This window comes from Bacillus rossius, chromosome 1 (assembly GCF_032445375.1).
Source record: "Bacillus rossius redtenbacheri isolate Brsri chromosome 1, Brsri_v3, whole genome shotgun sequence".
NCBI lineage: Eukaryota > Metazoa > Arthropoda > Insecta > Phasmatodea > Bacillidae > Bacillus > Bacillus rossius.
In genome coordinates, this window is record NC_086330.1 from 145,829,261 (window position 1) to 145,839,148 (window position 9,888).

At 37.9% G+C, this 9,888-nt stretch overlaps 1 protein-coding gene across 2 annotated transcripts in view; it reads right to left on the reverse strand.

The window, feature by feature from the left end:
- LOC134546249 (SNF-related serine/threonine-protein kinase) overlaps positions 1-4,143 on the reverse strand; it is a 229,866-nt gene extending 225,723 nt beyond the window's left edge. For both annotated transcript variants that reach the window (XM_063388940.1, XM_063388939.1), the window contains exon 1: positions 3,735-4,143. The gene's annotated coding sequence lies outside the window, so the exon portion shown is untranslated. The remainder of the gene's footprint in view (positions 1-3,734) is intronic.
- Between the last annotated feature and the right edge of the window lie 5,745 nt (positions 4,144-9,888).

The window sequence follows — 9,888 nt, forward strand, 5'->3', positions numbered from 1 at the left end:
TTTATTTACTCATGATCCCATTGATTCTCCACCTTGAAATTTGGCACAAATCTAACCAATATATGTAGGAATAACATACTTTTTTTAAAAAAAATTGAAAATGGTGTTTTTTAGAAATTCAATATTAAAAATTTTGAAAACAAAAAAAAATTATTTTTTTTCCCAAAGTTGGTCATGTTACATATCAAATTGAAGCCCATTCAATGACCTTTAAAATGAGCTGTCAAACAGCCTTCTAGCACCATTAGTTGGAAACCTACAAGTATTTGAGTGATCCAAAACATTGCTAAAAATGGCTATTTTTGCAATTTTCAAAAATTTATACAAAAAAACTACTCAAAATTTTTTTTTAAAAAAATAGATTTATAATGTATTTAGTTGATATTACCAATATACAAAAAAACATGAAAATCTAAGGTGTAGAGGTTAAGGCCTCTGGTTGATTTCATATGGAATGACCCTAAATGTACATTGTCTGTGAATGAAGTTAAAGGTTTTGTGGCATGCATGTACAGAAGTGGGTGGTGGTTGGGATGTGTTCTGAAAGTAGAAGAAAGTTCTCATGAAGTTCTTATTAGTTTCCTGCATCCACAAGGTCCCTGCCCATCTTATGTATATCCCCAGCATCCAGATGTTATGAAGATTTCAATTGAAGATGTGCTCACAACTGTAGATCCAAGAACAGCAACTGGAAGGACATACGTTTTAACAGCCATTGACACAAAGACCTCGGAAAGCCAACTAAAGGAAAGGAAGCAACAGTAACCTGCAGTATTGGTAATGAGTAAATGAATCATATAGGTACCTATAGGAATTAATTCAGTGTTAAATCCACGAATGACTTAAAGCTACGCCATTTTTTTAATTGTATTAATGCCTTACTAGAGTAGTTCTAGTGACACAAATGACTTAAAGCTACACCATTTTTTTAATTGTATTAATGCCTTACTAGAGTAGTTCTAGTGAACATGGCCTAATTCACAATGTTCTCGTGTTTGATCCCAGATCCATCCCAAAATGAAACTTATGTCACTTATAGCCAATAATGCACTTCATAACATATAATTTGTTCACATTTTTTCAAAAATACACTTTTCAAAATTTTCAAGGTCACAGATTACATGAACATAACCTTGAAACAAATTTCTTTTAAAATTCGTAAAACTTATTTTTATCTCAAAGTACACTTTTCTAGCTTTCTATTGAGCCCTACATCAAGGTTCTCACTCAACTATAAAGGAAGTTACAAATATTTTAATTGGACTTTGCACAGCAAAATTTCCACTTTTACCACAAGTTGGCAACCCTGCTGTATAAAAAGTATTATTGACAGGGGGCTGTAACTTTGAGAATTCACTTTCCTGCACCTGTACTGTTAAAACCCTAAGTTTCATTGAATTCGGTGTTGGTGATGTCAACAAGTGTGTGAAATGGCATGGAATGACCCCTCTGGAGAACCACAGGTTCAAGAATATCTCTAGTTTAAAACAGACTAGGCTAAGCTATTAAAGCACACCACAAATTTACGCCACTATATTTACATTACAGATATTTACAATAATTTCACACTAAACCTTAACCCAAATTTGGGTAAATATGTAGTTGGGCGGTATTTGCGAAAAAAAAATGTTAAAAATCCGAAAATACCTTTATTAGACGCTTTTCAACTTCCTCTTTTCATTAAAAGCGGCGGAGGTAAGAAATTCCAAATACTTTAGGAGATATCGAATTTTTAAATTTCATCATATGTAGTTGAGCGGTATTTGCGAAAAAAAATGTTAAAAGTCCGAAAATACCTTTATTAGATGCTCTTCAACTTCCTCTTTTCATTAATAGCGGCGGAGATAAGAAATTCCAAATACTTTAGGAGATATCGCCGTTCTTATTTTGCATAAGACCTGTGTTTATCATTCGACCGTCGCCATTTTTTTATTTTGCCGTGTGTTTGTGAATGCCTAATTAATGAAAATGGTCGATTAGGTCAGGTCAGTTACATTATAAATACTTTGAAACTAAGCGTACATTAGAAATAATATGAAATTATTTCAATGGTTTTTTAGTTTTAAAGTATTTATAATGTAACTGACCTGACCTAACAAACCGGGACAAAGGATGAACAGAAAGACTCACGTAAATTTTTTTTGTTACTTATTACTTGCGCAACAATAACAAATAAATCTTTAAAATTAGAAACGTTAAAAACTCGCCTAAGTTGGCTGCGGTAATTAAACGCCGTTTTAAACAATAAATGAAGTAAATAATCACGTATTGGTTAATTTGAATTCTGGCCTATCACGAACAATCACGTGACATCATTATCCAATAAAAAAATAGATGCTCGTAAACAAGAAACAATGGTGAAAGCCACATGAACGCACTGCTATAATTGTGATGAAATTTAAAAATTCGATATCTCCTAAAGTATTTGGAATTTATTATCTCCGCCGCTTTTAATGAAAAGAGGAAGTTGAAGAGCATCTAATAAAGGTATTTTCGGATTTTAACATTTTTTTTTCGCAAATACCGCTCAACTACATATGATGAAATTTAAAAATTCGATATCTCCTAAAGTATTTGGAATTTATTACGTCCGCCGCTTTTATTGAAAAGAGGAAGTTAAAGAGCATAGAATAAAGGTATTTTCGGATTTTTAACTTTTTTTTCCGCGAATACCGCCCAACTACATATTTACCCAAATTTGCATTTTTCGCATGTGGCTCGGACAGTAGAAATTAATATTCAACGTTTTCCGGGTTTCAAGTGTGACTGCGGCCGAGTTATCGCACAGGCTAATGTAATATGGTTAATAACATGTGAAGTTGTTGAAAATAACTGAATAAGCCTCAACAGAATCATTAGAAATAAAACAAGGAACTAGGTATATGAGTGAATTTTATGGTGTTTTAAGGAGATGCCCCTACACCAGACAATTACCCCTGTTTCTTCTCTTAAAATTTGTTAGAAATAAAACAAGGAACTAGGTATATGAGTGAATTTTATGGTGTTTTAAGGAGATGCCCCTACACCAGACAATTACCCCTGTTTCTTCTCTTAAAATTTAAGATGCACGAGAAGATATGACAAAAAAAAAGTACCATCGATTACATTTGTTGCGATTTTGTTTCCTTGGTGAAGTATATTTGGACTTTTTTTAACGAGGTTTTTAAACCAAAAAACTCATATGAAACTTTTAACAAAATACTCTAAAAAAAAATAAAAAAATGACTGGGCTCGTATCATAATGTTGAAGACCCCCGATATCTAAGTCATTCATGATTCTAACATAAATCACAAGAAAAAAGACTTTCTTCACTTTTACAGTTGTTAATAACACCATACTGCCTAAAATCTTCATGTATCACCAAAATACGTCGGCTCTTACGTGCTGAAACTATGAAAGTTTTAACTAGGCAGACATTTCCTGCAATGTATACATTTTCCAAAATGCCGCTAATGTTATAATTTGGTGAATAATGTTTACCTCTTTCAAGGTTTATCTCAATTATAAATCAAACATCTATTTAGTTTGTGTTTTGTCAGTAAAGTAACACGCCCACTAGTTACACCAAAAATGCAAGGCCTACAACTACAACAAAATTATTCTGTCCCCGAAACGGACTGTCATATAGAGATTAATTAACTCTGCCCGAAAATATACATCTAGTAATATATTTATTATTGGTTGATAAAATTGTTGGGAGCCATTTTATAGAAATAACAAATTTTTCACTTACCAATAGGAAAATTTCCTCTCCTGAAGAGAGCAGCCTATCCTTTTATTGACGTATTTCATTCAATTATCTTGCTGAATGATACACAACACAAACACGCGGCATTTAATTAAAAATCTGTTCCATGGAGTAGCTGAAGACACACCAAAACTACTTTAAACATTTTTACAGTGCTCCTAAAATCTTGCGCATTTCTTAGCGAAAACAGTTATGTGACAACACAATTTAACCGTGCCGAAAATAAACCTCAAAAGCTCTGCACAGAAAAACAATAAAGTCCACAAAACGTATACCAATACAAAACCTTCCTAACTGCATTTCCAAACATCTTTACTAAACATATACAGCTCGGCTTACAGCCACCTAATGTTTTTCTTCACTCTAGGGTGTTTACGATGCTGGAATAATAAAATAGTTCCTGCACCTGTTTGTACTTTTTCACTCCCAGCACTTTCAGCCTTCAGTATAACATTAACAGTAAAATACTAATGTAAAAATGTTATATCTTTCATATATAATTTAAATAAAGTTAAATAAGAAATTATTTTTTATGTAATTATAAATTCAAATTAATCATTTAAAAAGTATAAAATAATGCATATTAATAAATGTGTAAGCCATAATTGGATAATCTTTTTCAGGATAAGGAAAATTGTAGGTAGCTAAAAAAACTTTTTTAGCTACAAAAAATAAAAAAATAAAATAATTTTTGACTACTTCTCAAAACATAGCTTCGTCCGATCAAATTAACTAATTTAATAAAATGTATGAAAGTTAAAAATCACTCCTTCCCTACAAGGTATTATCTCTGGAATGCCTAATTTTTTTTTAAGGAAATACCACCACTGTAATAATAATCTTATTAGTAAAAACTATAAGTAATATCGGTTTATTAAACATGAAAATTTAATAATAAAAAATTCAATTTATAACTTTGAAACTATTGAATCCAAAATGGCTTCGCGCGATTATTTATCACTTATTCTAAACAATAAAAAAAATCTGTTTAATTTTTAAAGTTCTTATTCAAAGTATTTGGGAACATCAACCTAGGTACTTGTTAAAGTTTTTTTTTTTTTTTGCATTTTTTGCTACTTTATTAATTCCTGAAAGCAAATATTATGCTCTCATGTGTTTCCAACTTCCTACAATGCACAAGACCTCATTCCAATGCACGTGTCCATTCCGAATATCTTGAATAAATAGGTTCAAAAACCTAGTAAAACATTCACCAACTCCCTGATCACAGAGAGTAAAAAAAGCTCTATTTTACTAGGACAGTTAAATAATGCATATACCCTTTTTAAAGGACCACACAATTGACTGTAAGTTTTAAATTATGATACAAAATGTATTTTAAACATTCTTAGCAGTATGTCTGGAATTTATGTTTACAAAAACAAATTTCTTAATGTGACTGTCACTCAAAACGTACTAGCATTTCACTTAAAAAGCAAATACAACACACACTGTGGTTTAATGTTATCATTCTCTACGCTAGTTTCTGTGACACGCAGTTGCCGAAAGAGAAATGTAGTCGGGCGAAGGAAGAATTCAACAACTCCGATAGAGATGGTTATGGAAATTACTGCAAAATATCAGTAACTGTGCGAGAAGCCATGTCACCTAAAGCTACTACTGTAGGCCCATGTGTCTGTGTCAGTAAAACATATATAAGTTGTCATCTGCTGGGCTGTCCCATGGGTGAAGTTAAGAAAGTTTGTGCTCGGTGAGTTCTTAAGGAGGGCTCCTGGCAACCTGGTGAGAGACAGCAATTACGAAATGAAGAACAAAAGAAACAGAACGAAGTTGTTTAAATGCAGAAAATATACTTTACATGGTGCTACCGCAGCACTCAGCCCATTGTGTTTCAGTGTCGGAGCATGGCCTTGCATACTTACAGATCATGAACATTACAGTTAGGAATCAGTACTCAAAATTAGCAGTTTTAAGATGTCGCAGAATGGAGGTCTGTGACAGACATTACGTGGTTATGGATTAATTGACATACGAAGTTCGTGACATAGTACACAATGAATACTTTTACAATAAGGCAGAGCACTTTAGGATGACAAAACAAACACTAATTAAAATTACAAAATGATAGAAAAACATATGGACCGAGTCCCAAAGAAGGTGCGCGGAGAACGGAAATCTGATACATCTCGCGGGAATAGAGTTCAGTTCGTTTACATAAGAATTAACATGGCGATGACAATGCATCGGATACTAAACGTATCGATGGCTAAGCATGGGTGAAGGTTTCAACGTTCATGTTCCTCATGTGGTAATGCAGCCCACAGCAAATGTTCCATGAAAGAATTAATACGAATTACACTTGACGTCGACCCAAATGTCTACCTAGCTTCCGCAGCCCGTTATGCCACGCCAATGCCTTTTCCTGCCCTGTGTCGCTAGTGTGCCATATTGTGCAGTGCAGTACAGCTAGAGCAGAGGGGAGAAGACTCGCGCGTCAGGGGGGCCAATGGCCGAAGAGGAATTTCCTTTGAGAAGACTCGGAGGTTGTGTAAATAATCGTATTAATTAATAATTGTAATAGTTCTGTAAATATTCTTTGTTAATTCCTTTTTATAGTGTTTTTATTAATATTGAAGGGTTTGTGTTAATCATTGTTCACTGGGCGACCACGTCACGGTCTCCTGCTTGCGACATGTCAGGGGAGGCATGGGACGCGAGGGAGAGGGAGAGAGTTATTCGCGCACGGAGTGCAGAGCGGCTGTCGCCGATAGGCCTTCATGGCGAACAGACGTGCCACGCAGGACGCCGAGGCGCGCAGCGCGTAAGTGGACGCCGGCGTTGTGATGTGGGGAGCGTCAACGGCTTTCCAGACTACTGGGGACAGTGCCCTGGTCTGGGAGCGAGCTCGGTCGGCCAGCATCGTTAGCTCAATAGGTCAAGCAGCAGGTACGGGCCAATCGCGGCACGCGGACAGCGACAGGATAGACTGCGAATTACAGGCACGTTAGCGTGGGATGGGGAAAGGCCAATGATCGGACCGCACGCTTTACCAAGGAACAGTCATCTCTCTTTCCCGCTTAGTTTGTACATATATGGGTTTAGAGTTAGATATTCAGTGTTGTATATAGTTTGTGCAGGACAGTGTGTCAGTGGTGGAGTAGATGAACAATACTTGCGTTGCAGTGCAAAGATTAACACTGTCGCAGGGGGAGCCGGGCCAGCCCCATGTAAAGAGTCTCTGTGCGAATAAAACAGATATTCTGATAACACAGGCTTTGAATAATTACGTATTCGAGCTGGTTCCTCCCGGGCCAATCTTGCCGAACCCTTCTCTACCTAGAGCAGCTGGGCAGCTGGACATAAATCAACAAGGGAGGGACAACCTGGCGACGTCACACTGTTAAGAAAGTATCTTAAACATTCTGTCCGTGGACTGCCCAGTGCAGGCGAAAGTCAACAGTTCACAAATGCAGCTTCCTGCCCGAGGAAAGGTTCGCATGCTGCACATCGACTACAAGAGTAGTGAAGCTAAAAAACGCGATTATGTGGTTGCGAAAGAAAAAGTACATGTAATATGTGCCGGAAATTAGGCATTTCGGCACGTTTTTATAAAATTGTTATTGTAATTTTAAATTATTTTTGGATGTTTTATTTTTCTTATAATCTGGTTACTAAAGGGGTGATTTACAATTTGTTAGGCTGGTGTACGCCATGTAGTTAAACTTTGCGGCAGTGGACCAAAGCACCTTTCTAAAGGACCTATCTGATATTTTGTTAGTCTAATGTGGATGTTAGCAGCCTTGTTGAAATTTCTCTCGCTTGCAGTCACGTCCCGGGTTTGTAATATTAATTCCCTGCATGACTAAAATTGCATAGAGCAGCATCTGGCCTGCAAGCTGCTACTTCTCAGAGACCCGCTGAGAGTAGTGAGTCTCGGCACGAACGAGTCTCCCGTGGACCTCTGTTCCCAGCCTAGTGGTGTTTACTGTCCCCCTCCCCTCTCCACACCTCCAGTTCTGAGAAATTAACCCAGGACCATTGACCTGACGTGAACTCGCCAAGACGATGGCCTACTCCAAGGAAATTCTCCCTTGCCCTAAAGAACCACTCCACGACATCTAGCGGCAGAAACTGTAACGTCTTCTCTTGGCTCCAGCTCGGGGAGCTGACGCCCGCGACACCTGTGGGCGATCTTGCTAACTCCCCCCTTTATGTCTCCTTTAGGCCACCAGAGTGCACCACCAGCTACACCATAAGGCCCTATGCTTCCTCCTTGTGGTCTGTAATAGTCGATTGTATGTGGCTTTCTGTACCTGCCGGTAGAGACCGCAGAAGTCGCTCTTCGGTGCGAACAACTGAAGTCGTGCTTACGACTGCTCGGTCACCTCCGGATGCCTTCGGCCTAGAACCGAACCTTCCCCCCCCCCCCCCTTTTTCCCTAGGGCCGACCACCCATTTTAATTAGGAGCTTTGTCCGCCATCGCCGCACTTGGTACTCTGACTTCGGCTACTTACCGCGTGTGTTAAGAGGCTGGTCTTCGGCAACGATGTACTCGTTCGAATCAAGAATGTAGTCATCTGTCTTAAGGGATGTGATCCCAGCTAAAAATTTAGTAGCCAGTCAGTAGGAACATTTAGAACAAGTCATGTCTTAGTTAAAATTTTTATTAATTTTTTTTATTTCACTTATCGATGATTTTGGTCGCGTCATCCGCGCTATTCTCGGTCCGCGCCATTTGGATGTCGGCGCGAGACATCTCCTGAGCCCTGGAACTACACCCTGTTTGGTGAGTCACTTCGATCTTTTTCCTCCCCGAATTACCATTTGTTGGCCTTCGCGCCGACTGTGTTTGACTGTCTGGAAGCAGGTCTAATTCGTTTGGAATTTGGCTTGTGTTTCAGACAGGGTCCAACAGTTGGGTGCCGAAATTACACCCATCATGTGCAGAACCTCCAGCTGCTTTCCCCCCTAAGAAGAGCTTTCATCCCGGCCCGACGTCATCCCTTGGAAGACCCGGGTGATATTAAAAATATATTTCCCCCTTACATACAATATAACTATATAATATAACTAAGTAAATAAATTGCATACCAGTAACCAGGGACTTAAGAACTTAATCGACGAGAATATGTAAAAGCAATGAGAATATTATCTTTGTAATCAACCAAAGGATCTAATAGGGTGGAATATTTCAATTTTTTTGTTTCTGTCATGATGTGTAATTAATATAACATAACGTGTTATTAATAATATCGGGCCGGCCCTCCTACTTGTTATGTGTTAATATCTTTAATTGTAATTACAAATCAAAGAAAAAAAAGATTTAATTTACCATTCTAAATAAAACAGGGAACCTATAGACCAAGCTAATTATGTAGTGTTTATTTATTATATACCTTATTCTATTTAACGATCCACTAGCTCCTAAGTTGCTTGTGTGCAGGGAGTTTAAATTTGTCTTGTTCACCACCTCGTGCCCCCTCTGGTAAATAACTTTATTCTTCTTAATATTTTGCCCAGCAGTTTCCAAGGTTTATTTTTTATTAACTTAAAATAATTTAATTTTGAGGCACGAGGGGCGTATACAAAGAGATGAACTCTTTAAAGCTGCACCGCAATAATGCCAGCTACGGGCCGATGAAAGAGGATTAGGGTGTACCTAAACTATCTTAACTATGTCAGACAAACAAAGTGGTGAGGACCTCGTGGCGCGCGCGGACACAACCAGCCTCTGAGCCAGGCAAGTGACGACTGGCGTGCCTCCTGCAGCTGCCACCACAGAAGGCGATGTTTCCTGCCCATAGTACACAGAGTGTGGGAACGATTAGGGTGAGTTTTGTGGCCTGATAGCTCAGTGAATAAACTTTAATTAATTTAGAAAGACAAGTGAGTTGAGATACCATAAAATAAAAAAACAATTAAAGAAAACACAACACAGTTTGGAAACTACGTTTAGTGAATTGATACCCACCTGGCACAGTGAAGGAACGCATGGACACTTGATAGCTGCACAGACGGCTATCAACACATCGATCACGGGGTCGTTCTCCTCACCGCACTATGTTTGCACCAGACTGCCCCGGGATGTGTTTGTGACACTCACATGCTACAGGCAGGCATAAATATGGCATAATAGTCTGTGTGACAGAGGAACACCGACGGTTGGCATTAAATTTT